This window comes from Coregonus lavaretus (assembly GCF_964263955.1).
Source record: "Coregonus lavaretus genome assembly, contig: HAP1_SCAFFOLD_823, whole genome shotgun sequence".
Taxonomy (NCBI): Eukaryota; Metazoa; Chordata; class Actinopteri; order Salmoniformes; family Salmonidae; genus Coregonus; species Coregonus lavaretus.
In genome coordinates this window covers 107,501-128,421 of record NW_028161102.1, presented here as the reverse complement: position 1 = coordinate 128,421, position 20,921 = coordinate 107,501, and the positions used below count along the sequence as shown (strand labels likewise).

Below are 20,921 nucleotides of genomic sequence, written 5' to 3'. Positions count from 1 at the left end.
TCACATTGTATGATTTTTAAGTAATTAATTTGTATTTTATTGCATGACATAAGTATTTGATACATTAGAAAAGCAGAACTTAATATTTGGTATAGAAACCTTTGTTTGCAATTACAGAGATCATACGTTTCCTGTAGGTCTTGACCAGGTTTGTACACACTGCAGCAGGGATTTTGGCCTACGCCTCCATACAGACCTTCTCCAGATCCATCAGGTTTCGGGGCTGTCACTGGGCAATACGGACTTTCAGCTCCCTCCAAAGATTTTCTATTGGGTTCAGGTCTGGAGACTGGCTAGGCCACTCCAGGACCTTGAGATGCTTCTTACGGAGCCACTCCTTAGTTGACCTGGCTGTGTGTTTCGGGTCATTGTCATGCTGGAAGACCCAGCCACGACCCATCTTCAATGTTCTTACTGAGGGAAGGAGGTTGTTGGCCAAGATCTCGTGATACATGGCCCCATCCATCCTCCCCTCAATACGGTGCAGTCGTCCTGTCCCCTTTGCAGAAAAGCATCCCCAAAGAATGATGTTTCCACCTCCATGCTTCATGGTTGGGATGGTGTTCTTGGGGTTGTACTCATCCTTCTTCTTCCTCCAAACACGGCGAGTGGAGTATAGACCAAAAAGCTCTATATTTGTCTCATCAGACCACATGACCTTCTCCCATTCCTCCTCTGGATAATCCAGATGGTCATTGGCAAACTTCAGACGGGCCTGGACATGCGCTGGCTTGAGCAGGGGGACCTTGCGTGCGCTGCAGGATTTTAATCCATGACGGCGTAGTGCGTTACTAATTGTTTTCTTTGAGACTGTGGTCCCAGCTCTCTTCAGGTCATTGACCAGGTCCTGCCGTGAAGTTCTGGGCTGATCCCTCACCTTCCTCATGATCATTGATGCCCCACGAGGTGAGATCTTGCATGGAGCCCCAGACCGAGGGTGATTGACCATCATCTTGAACTTCTTCCATTTTCTAATAATTGCGCCAACAGTTGTTGCCTTCTCACCAAGCTGCTTGCCTATTGTCCTGTAGCCCATCCCAGCCTTGTGCAGGTCTACAATTTTATCCCTGATGTCTTTACACAGCTCTCTGGTCTTGGCCATTGTGGAGAGGTTGGAGTCTGTTTGATTGAGTGTGTGGACAGGTGTCTTTTATACAGGTAACGAGTTCAAACAGGTGCAGTTAATACAGGTAATGAGTGGAGAACAGGAGGGCTTCTTAAAGAAAAACTAACAGGTCTGTGAGAGCCGGAATTCTTACTGGTTGGTAGGTGATCAAATACTTATGTCATGCAATAAAATGCAAATTAATTACTTAAAAATCATACAATGTGATTTTCTGGATTTTTTAGATTCCGTCTCTCACAGTTGAAGTGTACATATGATAGCAATTACAGACCTCTACATGCTTTGTAAGTAGGAAAACCTGCAAAATCGGCAGTGTATCAAATACTTGTTCTCCCCACTGTATGTGGGCTATATGTTCGCCAGCCATTTTAAAGTACTGGTCTGTCTGTGGGGTGCTCTTAAGAAATTCCTCAGAGGAAAGACGTTCCAGAACTCATCAAGGCCACCCAGGATTTTTCCTCTTCCCCCTCCCACCCCTACACTCCTCTCCTCTTCACTCCACTCCTCTCGCAGCCAAGTATTGATGTAACATCACACCCACCATTGTCCTTTCCTCTTGATGATGGAGGCTCTCGGAACATGCCCTCTAAAAATATCAGTGCTGTGGTTCCCACTGGGACCACCGCAGAACAGAAGGTGTTTCAAGAAAATGAAAATCCCAATCCTCGCAGATGCAGGCCTCGCCGAGCTCTCTGATGGGAATACTGCTTTTGACTGAGGCCAAACGCCACACAATATACACTAATGATTCATCCACACTAACAGGCTCAGCAGCAGAGCAGACCAGAGCAGAGCACAGCTCAAAATGTGCCAGGAAAAACACTGTGACTGAGAAACTTCATGGCTTTTCACAGGCACCGAAAAGTCTAGTGAAATGACATAGCTTTTTGTTAAAGACTCAGTTAATGGAAGCCTCTCATTACATTTTTTTGTCTGTTGAATGGTTATAGTGGGCCATTTCGTAAATAAAGTCAGATTATGCTTTGGGTTACTCATTTAGGAAATCACAGCAAAAGGCTAAAAATACAACCTTAAATTATCCATGAACACCACTAATGTCAAACCAGTGTGGATCTAATCAGGGGTCATGGCTCTCTGTACAGCAGACGGACCCCACAGTCCCCCCTCTGATCTGTTGTTTTCTGGGTAAAGTGATGAACGTTGGGGGGGCTTGACAGTGACAATACAAGGTCACGGCTGTCCCAGGACCAGGGATTAGAGGCCCACCACATCACCAGATCAATACTGAGGATCCTGGGCCTCTCTGGGCCTCTCTGGGCCTCTCTGAGCCTCTCGGAGTCTCCTACAGTAATCCATCAGATCAGGACATCCTCTTATACCAGGTCTCTACAGGCTGGACAGAAGATCAATACATATACTGCTGCTTGGAGCGGCTGACAATCACACACAGGAGATAGCATAGATTTGTGGAATATGACAATATGATTTTTGGCTTCCATTGGTGTGGAGGTTTTTGTTTTTTGCGGTGAGTTCTGAGTTTGAATGGATGCTCATTGCTCATATCAGTATAGGGTCAGAGTCCATGAGATGGGAAAAAATCTATATTAATCTATATTTAATACACAAATCCATATGTTGAGGTCAGGTGGATATGTGGATATTTGTTCAATAAGACCAAACACTCCATCTACATAATAAACTGCATGCATTGTCTATACATTTTCAAATGCTACAGAGGATATGATTGTGAGCTAAAAGCTCATAGATGATTAATACATCAAAATGTGAAATTCGGGACAGTAATTGACGCCATTTTGAGTTGCCCAGAAATGTCTTCCTGGGGTCCATTCTTCATCCCTCTCCCTCTCGGCTGTCTATTGACGTACCTGGTGACATTTATCATCCCACAACTTACATCTTGTGGGTCAAAGTCCCCCGAACCCCCCTGAATCCCCCACCTTTATATTATTGAAATTTCTGCTCTTAAATATTTATAATGTTTTAATTGATGTTCTCCTTTCTGCTCCCTTCACCCACACCAGGGAACCAGCAGGGCTCCAGCAGAGCCGGGCCCCCCACATTCCCCCACTGAGCACTGAGAGAGACAGGTGGGGCCACACTGGCAATGGGGAGAAGGAGAGAGGAAGGAGAGAAATTAAGAGAAGAGAGAGAGAGAGAGAGAGAGAGAGAGAGAGAGAGAGAGAGAGAGAGAGAGAGAGAGAGAGAGAGAGAGAGAGAGAGAGAGAGAGAGAGAGAGAGAGAGAGAAGCAGAGTAAAGGGGAGCGAGAGACAGTGAGATGTTTTCGAGAGGTAGACGGAATTTGTCTGACACTATAGCTCTTTAAATGCTACACTGGAGGGCTCTCAGTAATTTCTAACTCAAATTCATTCATATCCATCCACAACATAAAGGGGTGAAGACATTGCAGTAAATATCACCCGAGGTGATGCCATACTCTCTCCTGCTCCTGCTCTGTCTGTACTGTACATCTAGTTCAATGCGAGTCCTTCTTTGTGCAGCGAAATACCTCAGAGCTGAAAGCAAGCATCATTACCAGTTCATCCATCTCCACACTAATTTTCTCTCATTTCCAAGAGATTCAGATCTTGTAGATGGTCCCTCACCAGCCCTCCCCTCCATCGCCATGCTAACCCCCCACCACCAAGTTCAAATTAAGAATTTATTTTAACCAGCGAGCAGCTTCTCAGCTTCTGTCGACACATGTCGGCAGGCCTGATCAAAGGTGTGCACTCTCCTTTATCAGAGTGTGGAGGGCTGTCAGAAATAGGAGGACATAAGATTGAATAACCTTCACACGGATGCTGCCTTCCACCACCTCATTATTAAAAAATCTAAAACTTTTCTTTTTTTGGGGAGAGAGAAGAGAGGGAGATCACTTGCAATATAGGTCACACAGCCAGCCACATTACAGTACATTATAATGCCACATGTGAATGCCTCAGTGTGTATCTATCTATCTATGCTCTCCTCCTTTGTGTGGCTGTATGGGATGTGGGGTCCCTCCATTAGCCTGTCACATCCACTGATCCAGATCATTAAAGAATGTCATGATCTAGCTCTGAGTCTCTGGGAGCAGAGAGATCAACTGATACCACATTATTAAATATTGTCATGTGTTAACATGGAGAGGCTACAGAGCAGAATGTCTTTAGGAGGTCCTAGATCAGATCGTCATGCAATGCAATGAGATTAGATTCATAATTAAATCTTGATGGCTTATTTGACTGCATGTATGTATGTGTCTGAGCTTGACATATACAGATGTAGGATCTTAATTTGATCACTCTTTTGTTACTGAGAATCTTCCTGATGAAATGCAGATGAGCTTCATAAATTCACTGAAAACCTGTACTAACACACGGTTATATTAAGAGTCTCTCTCTCTCTCTCTCTCTCTCTCTCTCTCTCTCTCTCTCTCTCTCTCTCTCTCTCTCTCTCTCTCTCTCTCTCTCTCTCTCTCTCTCTCCTCTCTCTCCTCTCCTCTCTCTCTCTCCTCTCTCTCTCTCTCTCTCTCTCTCTCTCTCTCTCTCTCTCTCTCTCTCTCTCTCTCTCTCTCTCTCTCTCTCTCTCTCTCTCTCTCTCTCTCTCTCTCTCTCTCTCTCTCTCTCTCTCTCTCTCTCTCTCTCTCTCTCTCTCTCTCTCTCTCTTCTCTCTCTCTCTCTCTCCTCTCTCTCTCTCTCTCTCTCTCTCTCTCTCTCTCTCTCTCTATTGAACGATGCGCCTTGCCATGCCATTAGTGCAGTCAAACAACAAAGGAAATGAATAATAGAGAATATGATTTGAGAAGTGCTGGAGTGAAAGAGGCCTTTCCTCTTCCTGCTGTATGTGGAGAGCCCTGCAGTGCATTGATCTGTGGCTGGTTTAGCCCTCCTCCGCTGACGCTACGCTACCACTAGCTTGCACTACAGTAACAGTACCTCGCCATCCAGAAAACCACTCAGAAGACACACACACACACACACACACACACATGCACATATGCACAAACACGGATGCACACACACGCATGTACACCTGTTGTAAGCATACAAACACACGCACCCACACACACACACCCTCTTTCTCACACCCAGAGCTCAGTCCACTCCACTTTTAACTGGAGCAGGTACACTCTTCCACATAATGGCCCCAACCAGCCACAGCCAGGAGTAAAAGAAAAGTATACATAAAAAGGGAGAAGAAAGAATGCGGAGCATGTGGTTATAATTACACACAGGCAGTGAAGGCAGTGGTAAAGCCAAGCTGTGGATCTTAAGCCTACTCTCCGGGTAAAAAAAGCACTCTGCCTCATTAAATCTCCCATATCATAGCGTTCCTGCCCTCCGCACAAGCTAACTATAATGATGTCTTTCTTCTTTACCAGAGAACCTCTGTTGTCATAATTTCCTATTCTGCTACACATCAAACATAAGTGTGGCGTATAGAATAATAATACGGTAGGTACCTGGCTATAAGACACAATGAACATACAGGCTCATAGAGGAACACTGCTGGGGGTCTACCTATGAGCCAAGCACTCGACACACACCACGTCTGATTTAGCTAGTGCCTTGTCAAAGGGCTAATGGGTATTGTGAAAGCGTCAATCACTGATCAGTGGACTACAAGCATGAAAAGAAGCTGATCCATTGTTTCAGTTGTTTGTTTATTTTTTTACATCCAAAGGCTCTTGACTGGGCACAATGGGCAGAGGTTTAAGCATAAGGCCCTATGCTGTTGGGTTTGAAACCCATACTGTTCTTGATCATTGGTCCAAAATCGTATTTTCTGAAGGCACCATATAGCAGGTCAAATCAAATCCAATTCAAATCCAATTTTATTCATCACATGCTTTGTAAACAACAGGTGTAGACTAACAGTGAAAGGCTTACTTACGGGCCCTTCCCAACAATGCAGCGAGAAAGAAATAGAGAAATAATAGAAAAGTAATAACACGTAATAATAAAATGAATAATAAATACACAATGAGTGATGATAGCTTGGCTATATACACGGTGTACCAGTACAGAGTCGATGTAACTGAGGTAGATTTGCACATATAACAACAAGGGATAAAGTGACTAGGCAACAGTATAGAGAATAAACAGTAGCAGCAGTGTATGTGATGAGTAAAAAAAAAGTTTGTGCAAAAAGGGTCAATGGAGATAGTCCGGGTAGCTATTTGGTCAACTATTTAACTAACTAATTAGCAGTCTTATGATTTGGGGGTAGAAGCTGTTCAGTGGTATAGAGGTCCTGGATAGCAGGGAGCTCGGCCCCAGTGATGTACTGGGCCGTACACACTACCCTCTGTAGTGCCTTGCAGTCGGATGCCAAGCAGTTGCCATACCAAGTGGTGATGCAGCCAGTCAAGAGGCTCTCAATGGTGCAGCTGTATAACTTTTAGAGGATCTGGATCCAGTTGCAGAGGGAGGTGTTCGGTCCCAGGGTCCTTAGCTTAGTGATGAGCTTGGAGGGCACTATGGTGTTGAACGCTGAGCTGTAGTCAATGAACAGCATTCTCAAATAGGTGTTCCTTTTGTCCAGGTGGGAGAGGGCAGTGTGGAACGCAATAGAGATTGCGTCATCTGTGAATCTGTTGGGGCGGTATGCGAATTGGAGTGGGTCCAGGGTGTCTGGGATGATCGTGTTGACGTGAGCATTTCATGGCTATAGATGTGAGTACTACGGACGATAGTCATTTAGACAGGTTGCCTTGGCATTCTTGGGTACAGGGACTTTGGTGGTCTGCTTGAAACATGTAGGTATTACAGACTGTGTCCGGGAGAAGTTGAAAATGTCAGTGAAGACACTTGCCAGCTGGTCAGCGCATGCTCGGAGTATGCGTCCTGGTAAACCGTCTGGCCCTGCAGCCTTGTGAATGTTAACCTGTTTAAAGGTCTTACTCACATCGGCTACGGAAAGCATGCTCACACAGTCGTCCGTTAAAGCTGGTGCTCTCATGCATGGCTCAGTGTTGCTTGCCTCGAAGCGAGCATAGAAGGCATTTAGCGCTTCTGGTAGGCTCGCGTCACTGGGCAGCTCGCGGCTGGATTTCTCTTTGTAATTCGTGACAGTTTGCAAGCCCTGCCACATCCGACGAGCGTCAGACCCGGCGTAGTAGAATTCGATCTTAGTCCTGTGTTGAAGCTTTGTCTGTTTGATGGCTCGTCGGAGGTCGTAGCAGGATTTCTCATAGAAAACAATGGGGTGATGTCATTGATGGCTTTTTTACGGTCTATGGGGCCTGGAAAACCAGTATGTCCTGCACCGCCAACTCGTTGAAGTAGACATCTTCATCTAAATCGAGGTTAGTGATAGCTGTTCTGATGTCCAGAAGTTATTTTCGGTCTTAAGAAATGATGGCGGAAACATTATGTACAAAAAAAGTTAAGATCAGAGCAAAAAAATACACAAAATAGCAGAATTAGTCAGGAGCCCATAAAACGGCAGCTATCCAATCCAGAGCCATTCTGAAGGTGAAATTACATGAAAGTTGTGACAAAAACGCACGCCAAATTATTCAAAACATTAATCTCATCCTATATCTCAGTAAAGTTTTGCAACTTCTACTAGAATCCTTTACACTGCATCTGACGAGGGGGTTAAAAGAAAAACAACCAGACGAACTCAAATGAGAAAAGTGAGAAATTAATTTGTGCACACTCTTGATTTCTCCACAGGCAGACATCGATCGTGTCGCTGCTGTCTCTCTCCCCTCACTCTGGAGATGGTGGCTAGAGGGAGGAGGTGCAGAGGAGAGGAGAGACAGGCGTGTGTGCGTGTGTGAGGGGGTCGTTGTAATCAGGGGCTGTCATTAGCCCGCCGTTGGCTGTGGATGACAGAAGGTCTCCCAGGGAACCAGGGGGAAACAGGGGCTCATAAGCCCAACGCTTCATCTACATCTGCTGGGGTGGCTGAGGATGAAGCCTGCCTCTCTCCCCAATCAACTCCCACAGAGCTTGGCTCTCCACCTCTACCAAACACCAACCAACACGTACGGACCCTGCTTATCTACCAAACACTAAGCAACACCCAGTCATCAATATAAAATACTACAGCCGTAGACTAGACTGACATGGGCCTGAATAAAACACTTATGCAAAAATAATAGCCTAAGACGACTGATGGAGACTGGTAAATATTGAACTGTGGGAGGGGGCTGAAGGAAAGAGACCTCCTCTCAGACACCTTGCAAAACCAATACAATGACCCATCACCATAGACATACTGTTGTGAAACGGCCCTTGTGTTTCCAGTTTCTGCATGGGGATATCATATCTCTGTCTGAAAGGGCCCAGAGAGCGAGAGGTAGGTGGGTAAACACTACTGACTCTATTGCCAGGTGCCAGGCAGAGTGTGGTACTGTGAGAACCCAGAGTCCCCAGCCTGCTGGGCAAAGCCATCCATATCAGGTTTAAAATAACCACACATGAGACTTAACCTTTCGCAGAGACAAATGAAATGAAAGAATGGTCGCGTGGTGCATGTGATCAGGAGCAGGCTTCATTCATAAGGGGCTCTATGTGAGCCTGACCTGGATTACTGCTCTGTTCCTGGAGGGCATACAGTGAATGCCACACCAGCAGACAGGACACATTCATCTGCTCTGTGAGCTCTATTCTACCTCTATCTGAGGTTGGGAAACAAAGACGTGAACACACACACATACACAGGCATAAATACAATAAACACACAATGCATGCATTTCACAGCATCTGATGTAACGCTCTCTCAAACAGACATGCACATATGGACACGCGCACACACACACACAAACACAGGTGAGCCAACACACAAGGAGCAGTAACATATCGGAGTGGTTTAAACACACTTCATTCCTCTCTGGAAAGACGATAGATCACACACACACACACACAAGCTCCACTTTCCAGTCCAGAATGTGAAGCAGAATCTGGCCTTACAGAAAACGTTGAATATGGCGATGCTCCTTTAAACATTTTTTAAATACATTTTAAAAAAGCCCAGGAAGCAGCCATTCAACTTGCCATTCACCAGCTTTTCAAGCTTAATAATGTCAAAATATGTTCGGTACTTACCAAAGAATGGAGTTTCGCTGAGCAACTACGTCATTACTGCCATCACAGCCATCACAGCCGGTAAGTACTTACATTTTTACATTTTAGTCATTTAGCAGATGCTCTTATCCAGAGCGACTTACAGTTAGTGAGTGCATACATTTATAGACAGGCTTTATTTAGTGTATTTTAATTGTATTACTAATATTGCAGGAGGTGCAGAACAGGTGGATTTGGCGCATGTGCACTTGGTCAAAAACAATACTTAGATTTTTTTGGTTGCATGTAACTTTTTATTTAGACCTTTTTTTGGAAGTACATACCGGCCGTGACGGCAGTATTGACTATAGTTGCTCAGAGAAACGCCATTCTTTGGTAAGTACTGAACGTATTTTGACATTATTACGCTTGAAAAGCTGATAAATGGAAAGTTGAATCGCTGCTTCCTGGACTTAAAGAAGCATCGCCATATTCAACGTCTCCTGTAAGGCCAGATTCTGGTTCACCCAAAATGATGAAATATGAAATGGTGTATTACCGCTCGGAATGGCACTCTGCCCAGGACTGTGCTGCTCCTCTGTCACATTGTCTTCTACTGCCAGAAAGAAAGAGAGAGAGGGGGAAGAAACGGTTAACAGCAAAAAAAAACTATAACAGGTTTACGCCTGTCAGACACATTGAGACTTTCTTTCTCCATTCTTTGTTACTTTCTTTTTATTATTTACTGTTAAGGCTTTTCTGTATGGAAACTCCAGGAGATTTCAACAGCTCAACCAGTGCTTTGGGAATCCACACAAGCCTTTCATATGTACGAGGTTTGGCAACATGGCGAGCAGCCACCCAAGTAAATAACATATTGGACTGAGTAATGACAATATGAATTATGAAATTCTCCCAAGAAACCCTCTCCCAACATCCTCTGTAGCTCAGCTGGTAGTGCACGGCACTTGTAACGCCAAGGTAGTGGGTTCGATCCCCGGGACCACCCATACACAAAAAAAAATTATGCACGCATGACTGTATTATATTATTATTATTATCAACAGTGACCAACTGAAAAACACCTTGATGACTGCTTTAGTGAGAGCAGATTTCTGAGACAAAATAACACCACATGTATTAGACAGGAGATACTTACACTACGGTTCAAAAGTTTGGAGTCACTTAGAAATGTCCTTGTTTTCGAAAGAAAATAAAACGGCTGATTTTTAATGGAATATCTACATAGGCGTACAGAGGCCCATTATCAGCAACCATCAGTCCTGTGTTCCAATGGCACATTGTGTTTGCTAATCCAAGTTTATCATTTTAAAAGGCAAATTGATCATTAGAAAACCCTTTTGAAATTATGTTAGCACAGCTGAAAACTGTTTTGCTGATTAAAGAAGCAATAAAACTGGCCTTCTTGAGACTAGTTGAGTATCTGGAGCATCAGCAATTATGGGTTCGATTACAGGCTCAAAATGGCCAGAAACAAATAACTTTCTTCTGAAACTCGTCAGTCTATTCTTGTTCTGAGAAATGAAGGCTATTCAATGCGAGAAATTGCCAAGAACCTAAAGATCTCTTACAACGCCTTGTACTACTCCCTTCACAGAACAGCGCAAATTGGCTCTAACCAGAATAGAAAGAGGAGTGGGAGGCCCTGGTGCACAACTGAGCAAGAGGACAAATACATTAGAGTGTCTAGTTTGAGAAACAGGTGCCTCACAGGTCCTCAACTGGCAGCTTCATTAAATAGTACCCGCAAAACACTAGTCTCAAGGTCAACAGTGAAGAGGCGACTCTGGGATGCTGACCTTCTAGGCAGAGTTGCAAAGAAAAAGCCATATCTCAATACTATTTTATTTTATTGGCCAGTCTGAGATATGGCTTTGTCTTTGCAACTCTGCCTAGAAGGTCCGTATCCCGGAGTTGCCTCTTCACTGTTGACCCTGAGACTGGTGTTTTGCGGGTACTATTTAATGAAGCTGCCAGTTGAGGACCTGTGAGGCACCTGTTTCTCAAACTAGACACTAATGTATTTGTCCTCTTGCTCAGTTGTGCAACGGGGCCTCCCAATCCCCTTTCTATTCTGGTTAGAGCCAGTTTGCGCTGTTCTGTGAAGGGAGTAGTACACAGCGTTGTACGAGATCTTCAGGTTCTTGGCAATTTCTCGCATGGAATAGCCTTCATTTCTCAGAACAAGAATAGACTGACGAGTTTCAGAAGAAAGTTCTTTGTTTCTGGCCATTTTGAGCCTGTAATCGAACCCACAATTGTTGATGCTCCAGATACTCAACTAGTCTCAAGAAGGCCATTGCTTCTTTAAATCAACAAAACAGTTTTCAGCTGTGCTTACATAATTGCAAAAGGGTTTTCTAATGATCCATTAGCCTTTTAAAATGATAAACTTGGATTAGCAAACACAACGTGCCATTGGAACACAGGACTGATGGTTGCTGATAATGGGCCTCTGTACGCCTATGTAGATATTCCATAAAAAATCAGCCGTTTCAAGCTACAATAGCCATTTACAACATTAACAATGTCTACACTGTATTTCTGATCAATTTGATGTTATTTTAAATGGACAAAAAAAAGCTTTTCTTTTGAAAACAAGGACATTTCTAAGTGTCCCCAAACTTTTGAAAGGTAGTGTACATATACAGCAAAATGGTATTGTCACACATCTAAAAACACTGCAGTTTAAACAATGTTTCTGAACAAATATACAGTGCATATTTACTTTTTTAAGGACTTTACAGTATATGAATTAGCAAGTGTGTTTGTAACATTGATACTACAGTGATATTAACAATTTATTGGATTATGCATCCAAGGCCAGTTCATAACGTGCACCTAATGTGGTATATTTGTGCAATTTTTAGGTTTTATTTGGCTGAGCAGGACCGTGCATTCAGATCAGGCCCCAGTTAGTCAGTGTCTTGTTTGTAACTGAGCGCTTTTCAAAGGAGTGATGGTTTGATCAGCGCTCAGACTAATTCATTAGCTACATGGAAACCAATCCCTCTGATACAATGTGGTATAATTGGCATTGGTCTTGACAAACATGACTTTAGCCTGTTCAAGAGGTAGGAACCTTTTTTCGCAGGAGCCCTGCTTTGAACTAGGTGACAGGGAGGGTGGAAAAGAGTTCCTTGCGGCATGTCAAGTACAAGGTACTAAATGGATTTCAGCAGCGGGAAGAGAACAAAAGACTCTCCCACCTGTTCCCTTTAAAATGAGGGTCTCACTGAGGACACCTGACGTCTTGCCGTTCCTCCCCTGCAGTTGAAATGCATTCTCCATTATACCTTCTCAATCTAGCCTTTCATTTCCCTTCAGCGGAGAGAAAGGGGAGTCTGACAGGACCTCCCAGCAGGGGGAGAGTGGCAGTGTGACTGCCAACGCCAGAAACCAGCTAGCGACACTTTTAAAAAAAGGCACCAAATATCCCATACTTTGCATAATTAAGGCAGGGATCCTATGGTGGCGAGCCACTTCCTCTCAGAGGGGCTGGAGTCAATGTCGAGAGTGGTTTGACACAGCAGCTTCTTATGAAAACGGTACACTCTTAGAAAAAAAAAAAGTTATATCTAGAAACTACAATGGTTCTTCAGCTGTTCCAATAGGAGAACCCTTTGAACAACCCTTTTGGGTTCCATGAAGAACCCTCCGCAGAGGGTTCTACATATTTGGGTTCCACAAAGAACCCTCCACAGAGGATTCTAGATGGAACCCAAAAGGATTCTACCTGGAACCAAAAAGGGTTAACTTATGGGGACAGCCGAAGAACCCTTTTGGAACCCTTTTTTCTAAGAGTGTAAGAAAGAGATAGGAGTAGCGATGTCTCACTCACTGGCCTGAACCACTGGACAATATTGAACAAGAGTTGCTTGTAAAGGAATTCTACAAAGCTGTCTTTATGACGTGCCATGTTTAGGAAATGTGTTTAATTTCACAAAAGGAAGAACAAAAGGTCTGCACTCAAACACCATTTATCCAATTTGAGTGAATAAAAAAGGCCTTTAATTGGTCAGAGCTTTGTTAGTTCATTTGTTAAACACATCACTAACATGGAAAGGACGAGTTGTGGTAGATGGACACAATGTTAAAGTGTGTCCCCTTAGAGCCACTGTACATAGATAACTGTGTCTCTGTATCGAGCCTCGCCTCGTCCTGTGGAGACATACATGCCTTACTGAGTGAGCCTGAGTCCCTGTGAGTCTAATGAGTTTCTCCAGCGCTGTTGAGAACCTTGCATCCAGCATCATTTAAATAGGCCAGGATAGAGGGGGGGTTCCTAATAAAGCACTCATGTTTCGTACAGACCTTGGTTGGTTGGAGGGATTGTGTGTGTGTGTGTGTGTGTGGGGGGGGGGGGGGGGGGGGGGCGGAGGGGGGGTGGGGGGTGCTGGAGTTTTTGTTTTGATTACTGTCCCTGTTGGCGATATAAGGGAGTTGAGGCAGAAAATTCCATTTTACAATGCCATCAGAACTTATACATTACAGGAGTGTCAGCCATGATTCGATGATTTGTCACCACTGTGAACTTATTAAAAGTTTTGCCCATTTAAACAAAACAAGCAATTTACATTGTTGTTGTAAATTATATTTTATTTCCATCACTCCATGGGAAGTTTCAATGGATTTGACACCTGCTACCTAGGTGGGCCATTGGTCATCCAATCTAACCTGTCAGATACACAATAATTGACCCCTGGTAACTCTCTATAAAGGTAACGAAAATCACACTGCAACGATGAAAAATACACATTTTATCTGCAATTGCTGCAATTTTCAAAGAAAATGATTAATAATAATAATCTGACTAATATATTTAATGTATACTAGAGCTGTCTGATAACCATCTCAATAAGACGGAATCTATTACATAGATGAATATATACCAGCAGACAAACTGAATATCACTTAAGCAACACAGCTATTAGTTAATTAATTTGACAAGGTACATTGTGTCACTCTGCCAGTAACACACTGCATTTATAATTATGCTGCAATGTTTTGTTGATACAACATACACATGGAACCAAATCAGCACTGTTCCTTTGATTTTATATATGTAACAGAAATAATGTAATCTGACAACAAGTGTTGAAGAGTCGAAGGTCCACTGATTAACAAATACTATCTAACACACATAATGGCCATTTAGGAGAGATTGGCAATCCTATGGCAAGAATCAATCCTTCAGAACGTAATCTACAAATGAATTACCAACCAGTAGAAAAAAAACACCAAGAATAAGACGTATGGCCAGATGTCCACAATAACAGCTTCAGTCAATACGGTAAGATGTCTCTTGTGAATAAAACTAGAAACAAATGTGCAAAATACAACACATTCTAATGAAAAAGTGAACGGGCGAAACGCAACGCAATCGGATTATCAATTGCTCTAATCCATCAAAAGAATTCCTGTTGCGTGTGTACGCGTGTGTTAATCTGTCTGTCTGTCTGAGAGAAGAAGGGCTACTAAACACACACACACACAGCCCTGAGTCTGCCTGTTCCTGGATATGTGAGCTGCGGCAGCATGACTCATCTGGTTGGTTACAGAGAGCTCGGACGTTACAGTGTGGTGCACAATGGCTGTGTAATCGGCCCTGACTGACCGGGAAGGAGACTCTCGCCACAGGGACTACAACTCAATTTAGCTGGGGTCACCAGGTCAAACCTCCTCAATTAGTACTAGGGGGAGAGGACACACACTGCACATGATGAATAACTTTCTTAATGAGCATTATTTGAACAGGTGCTGATTAGTGTCATAAATAATTTGCAATGGAGGAGCCGTGTGTTAATCATATGGCATAATGTTTGTAATCCTTCATGTATTATTATCATGTAAACAAGTTATGAATATGAATAGTAATTCTGAAGTAGTTTGAAATCTAATAATACCTTCTTGGAAATAATAATATTATCAAAGGATAAATAATCATACTAATGTAGATATTGGATATTATGATCATACATAATACATTATATGTATTTTATACAAACAAATGCACCAGGAAATCAATCATTGACAGCAGATGGGGGAGACAGACACAATCTCCCTAGCAGTCAGACAAGCCATGACAACAGGAGAGACACATGCCATGAAATAAGAGGAGATATCGGCCAGCTCCCGTGGTACCCTGACAGGCCCAGCACAACTCACTGAGCCCCAGCTTCCCGCATGTCAAGAACACTGACAGCCAAGTTAATGGGATTTCTATGGCTCCATTATCATTTCCTTAATGATAATACTAACCATAGTTTTGTGTCATATTAGAAAAGTGTTAATGGGTGTTATACCACAGATCATTAATTGTAAAAAAGACTAAACTATCGGGGGCTTATAAAGCAGAACTGGCATTAGAGATGAATAAAGCTTAGGAGAGGAGAATAAAGAGGAATAGTGAATCTACCACTTTAATCATTAAAACCAAATGAGCGCAGCTCTTATTACATTTTTAAATAAATATGAATACATACTAAATCATTATTTGTCATTAATATTCGCAACAACAAAACTGAAGCTAGTATGGCCTAGTTGCAATCACTTGGTTTTCATTAGGTAATGACATTTGGATTGCAAAGCAGAAAAAGTGGCTATGGATCCTTTGAGTGCAGCAAATCTGCCAAGTTCCAGATTGGCCATGTCGGACATTAATAAATGCATTGATACTACTGTACAAGACACAGGTGGAGACATGGTTTAACTATGGTTGAATTCAACCTTTGCACCATTTCAAATCACCTCACCTAAATATGACAACAATAAAGCCTGAAATTCAATGACAAATACAAAATGGTGAGGTGAAAAAAGTGTGTTTATCAAGGCATTGTCAAATGTGTTACTAAGCCAAAGCAGGGTTATTTTTGACAGTCAGACTATATGACACAGACGATCTATGTTAACTGCTGCTTTTCAAAGCATTTCCTTGACTGCAATAGGCATTCAAACTATTTATACTATTTCCATATTATGGATTCAAATGAACCCATATCAGATGGCATACAGTCTGCTTCTATCCGATGCCAAGACAAATCCCAGAGTTCACTCATGTAGCGATAGAACTCATCTCGTGATAAACATCAAATATTTAAGGTGTATATAAGACACGACAACAATTTAATGATATCCTGCAATACATTAACTAAATGGTGCAGAAAATATATTTATATATGCAGACGACAGCTACCCTGGAAATATCGTTATCAGCCAATGAACACGTTAGTGGAGTGAGACCGACCTCAGAGAGTGTCATTTGTGCTCTCAGGGAAAATCTCAACTCAGTCTCTCTCACTCTGCTCAGGAAGTCCATGAGCAACGTGGCAGGCAGTCAGTCATCTACTGTATGTGCAGATTCTGGACTAGTCTGAAGGATCCTCATTCTATGCCTCCTCACTGTGACTGAACAAGCTGCTGACCCAACACTTCGACACATCACATGAAAACAAAATTACGATTCACCCACCGTAGTTGAGAGATGTAGATGGTCTAGGATTGAGTAAATGTCAGTGGTGTGGGTGAAGTGTTTGCATATAAGTGAATGATGTATGGTCTCGTCCTGTGCCATCTATTCCCCTAAGCAATAGCGTCGCCGGCTCTGTCTCTCAGACTTAATTGAAACAGGACTGGTAACGTTGCCCTTTTCCTCGACGGGACCAAAACATAACCTCTGACCCCCTCCAGCATCCAATCGAGAAAGAAAAGAAAGGCGGACACATTCCACAGAGAAGAAGAAAAAGGAGAGGCACCATCAAGGCTTTATTCTGTCCTCTTTCTCTCGCTGTACATGCTCTCTCCATGTTGACCGATACCATATGGCCACGGCCCCGTCGCCGGACATGATCGGGATAGACCCTCCCTACATGTGCCATCAGCGTCTCTCCTTACTTTTCTCACTCACAGAACAAAGTGTTATTTTACTGTCAGGGTGAGGCATGGACACTGACCAGTGTCTCTAACCCACAACACAATCATACTGTCTCTAACCCACAACACAATCATACTGTCTCTAACCCACAACACAATCATACTGTCTCTAACCCACAACACAATGATACTGTCTCCAACCCACAACACAATGATACTGTCTCTAACCCACAACACAATGATACTGTCTCCAACCCACAAACAATGATACTGTATCTAACCCACAACACAATCATACTGTCTCTAACCCACAACACAATGATACTGTTTCTAACCCACAACACAATGATACTGTCTCTAACCCACAACACAATGATACTGTCTCTAACCCACAATACAATGATACTGTCTCTAACCCACAACACAATGATACTGTCTGTAACCCACAACACAATGATACTGTCTCTAACCCACAACACAATCATACTGTCTAATCCACAACACTGATACTGTCTCTAACCCACAACACAATCATACTGTCTAACCCACAACACTGATACTGTCTCTAACCCACAACACAATGAAACTGTCTCTAAAATGCGGAAGACACATTTCAGTTGAATGCATTCAGTTGTACAACTGACTAGGTATCCCCTTTCCCTTTCCCTAACCCACAACACAATGATTCTGTCTCTAGCCCACAACACAACTAAACACGGACCACTGTCTATAGCCAACACAACACAACCAAACACTGACCACTGTGTCTAACCCACAATAACACAACCAATGACATTGTGATCTGGACCTGTGCCACTACCAGGGAAGGCAAAACAAGTTTTTTACAAAGGTGAGGGGAAAAAACGTTGCCTTTAACCCTCCCGTTGTCCTAGGGTCAAAATGACCCGCCACTGTGTTGAACCAACTTTATTTAATTTTTATATTTTTTGGATTATTTGTGAGAAGGAGGCAGTGATACTTTCTTTAAAGTCTCACTGCCTCCTTTTCACAAATGATCCCCAAAAATTAAAAATTAAATAAAGTTGATTCAACACAGTGGCGGGTCATTTTGACCCTAGGACAACGGGAGGGTTAAGATATTTTTCTGCTTATAATTTCCGACATTTGGCAGGCTATTTGTTAACTTTGTCAACCTGTCTAATTAGACACATGCTCACCAGAATAATGTCATAAATCGATAGAATGAATGCATCATCAATAATCTTTGCATCATCAATAATCTTGACATTTAGGGACCGGGAAGATTTTCCATGTAAAATTTCCTAATGACATCAGTTTGACCAGTTTTATGGAAATAAAAAGCTGTGAAAACAATCCAACGTTTCTGATATTATTTCAGTTAATCTTGATTGCATATTTTATGTGGTTGAAAATGAAATACTGTCAGCGTTTATGTCGCAGAAAAAATATATGTTTAGGCTACACAATACGGTCCCTAACCACACATTCCCATTCTCTCAAGATGCTGAAAGAAATCAATCATATTTCTCCACTCCTGTTCCAAAGACAAAATTTACATTTGGTCTATAATTGTACTGCAAGAAACACTTAATTATGCAGGGGTTAATATTATAACAGGCTACATGTGAGGCCTACAGTCAGTGTCCAGACTTCTGTTACTATGCCAACTAGGCTACTGTTCCCATCTGAATTTAAAAGGTGTGCAAACCAGGGGATGTGGCCACGCCCCCGCACTCCTACTTCTGAGGTCTCTGGCCACTACAGTACATTCGGAGAGGGAAACTATCTGACAGCTACCATTAAATACAAATACATGCCACTGTCTCTAGCCAACACAAGACAACCAATAAATAATGCACCTACAGTTTATTCTGATAGGGGAAATGCACTCTGACATACACCACCAAATACAAACAGTGAAACTATGTAAAACCCCCAAAGCATGTACTTTCCACAGTAATTATGTTTTGAAAAGAAAGGCTGTCTTGTGGACACCTGTATAAGCGTGGTTCAATTCCTACAGACAGAGGTGGACAAAGAACAATAAGCAACATCTGCCTGCTCTCTTCTGATTCTGATCCAAACTCAGGAAATATCTATAACGTGTCCACATTTCATGTCAACTTTACTGCGGGAAGAAAAGCAAGCTGTAGAGAACATATGGAAGTAGGAACAATTTATGCAACCAAGCTGTTGCATTTGGATCTCAATAACAATGCAAAAACAAGCACTGAATGTCATCACTCAGACAAGACTTAAAATATTGCATGCAGTAACGTTGTGTGACACATACTGTATACCCACACACACACTCAAGCTAAATCAAACCAAATTGTTCTTGTCACATGCTTCGTAGACAACAGGTGTAGACTAAAAGCGAAATGCTTACTTACGGGTCCATTTACAACAATGCAGAGTTAACGATAACAAATGTAAAATAAATACATTTGAAATAGTGACACAAGTAATAAATACACACTGAATAACGAATAAAAATAAAAAGTAAAAATAACATGGCTATATAGAGGGAGTACCAGTACAGAGTCAATGTGCTGGTGTACGATGTACGATCTACACACACAGACACATGGATGCTTGCGCATGCACACACACACACACAAATACACACACACACACACACACACACACACACACACACACACACACACACACACACACACACATACTAGAAATGCATGTGCACACACACACACACAGAGAGAAGAAATGCACACACACACACACACACACACACACACACTTGTAGCACATTGGTGAGAACAGATATTGTCTAAGTGATTTGTCTTTTGAGAATAGAAGATTTCATTTCACCTACAGCATCAAAACCAGTCAATGCCACCAATGTGTGCTGATGCTGACAAAAACAGAAATCTATCTATAGAGGCATTGTTTACAGTGAATAGAACCAGCAGACACAGACACAGACACACTTGAAAGTCTGTGACAACAATAGTGAGATGTGCATGATGCACTCACATTCCCCTCTCTCCTGGGTATTGATTTAAAATGGTGGCTGTAGGAATGTTACCACAGACCATGTAATCTTCCTTTGCGATGAAGACTTCTGAGAACAAAAGGGGAGAAAGAAAGCAAAGCAGTCGACAGACCACAAGCTGAGACGGTGAAATTGTGGACAATTATTTGCTGAGCAAAATACAATGCCTGCTAGATGAACTGCAGCTCAACCTCGAACCACAGCAGCTACCCTACCACAAATACTACAGAGAAAAGTACTGTGTCTGTGTGTCTGTATGTGTACACTTATATGTGTGCATGTGACAGAGAGGAAGTAAGTATATATCTCAGAGTAAATTCTAAAAAGGTTACAATTACCTTCAGTATATAATAATGTGAGGAATTATACAAAATATTCAACCTACAGTCTTTCTCATATGTGTACAGAGCAAAAACATGTATCTCATTTTGAAAACTGATGATCAAATAAATGAAATATCAGATTTCTGATCTATGTTTACTATTGTGTAATAACATAGGCTACAATAATGTGGCATATCAAGTTGAATAAGTCTGCGCTACTGATGTACCATGATTGAGTTATTAGGTAATTTGACAGTTCATAAAATGTCATTCCCAAGCCTGACAAGGCACAGGTTCAAGGCAAAATAGTAGCTTTATCTACCTCTCAGTTAGTTAACATCCACACACACACACACACACACACACACTTTTAGAAAAATGCTTCCTCCCTGGAATCTACCGCATTTTAGTTTATCAGACTTGTGTCACGTGACACTACAAACTCTACGGTTTCAGCAGACAGACAGCTAGAGCCCCGAACTTCAGCGTCATTAAACAGATCCAGATGTTCCTCAAACTCGCCGCATTCCATCACACGCGCTTGTCTATTGCTTTATAGAGCTGTCTTATTTCTACCCTCTCTGGCTTCTTAAACTTACCC

At 42.5% G+C, this 20,921-nt stretch overlaps 1 protein-coding gene across 1 annotated transcript in view; it reads right to left on the bottom strand.

Moving 5' to 3' along the window:
- LOC311121096 (zinc finger protein 521-like) overlaps positions 1-20,921 on the bottom strand; it is a gene marked incomplete at its 3' end in the record, with an annotated part of 123,539 nt that overhangs the window by 101,543 nt on the left and 1,075 nt on the right. Inside the window, exon 2 of the mRNA XM_084195626.1 lies at positions 9,666-9,722. The remainder of the gene's footprint in view (positions 1-9,665; positions 9,723-20,921) is intronic.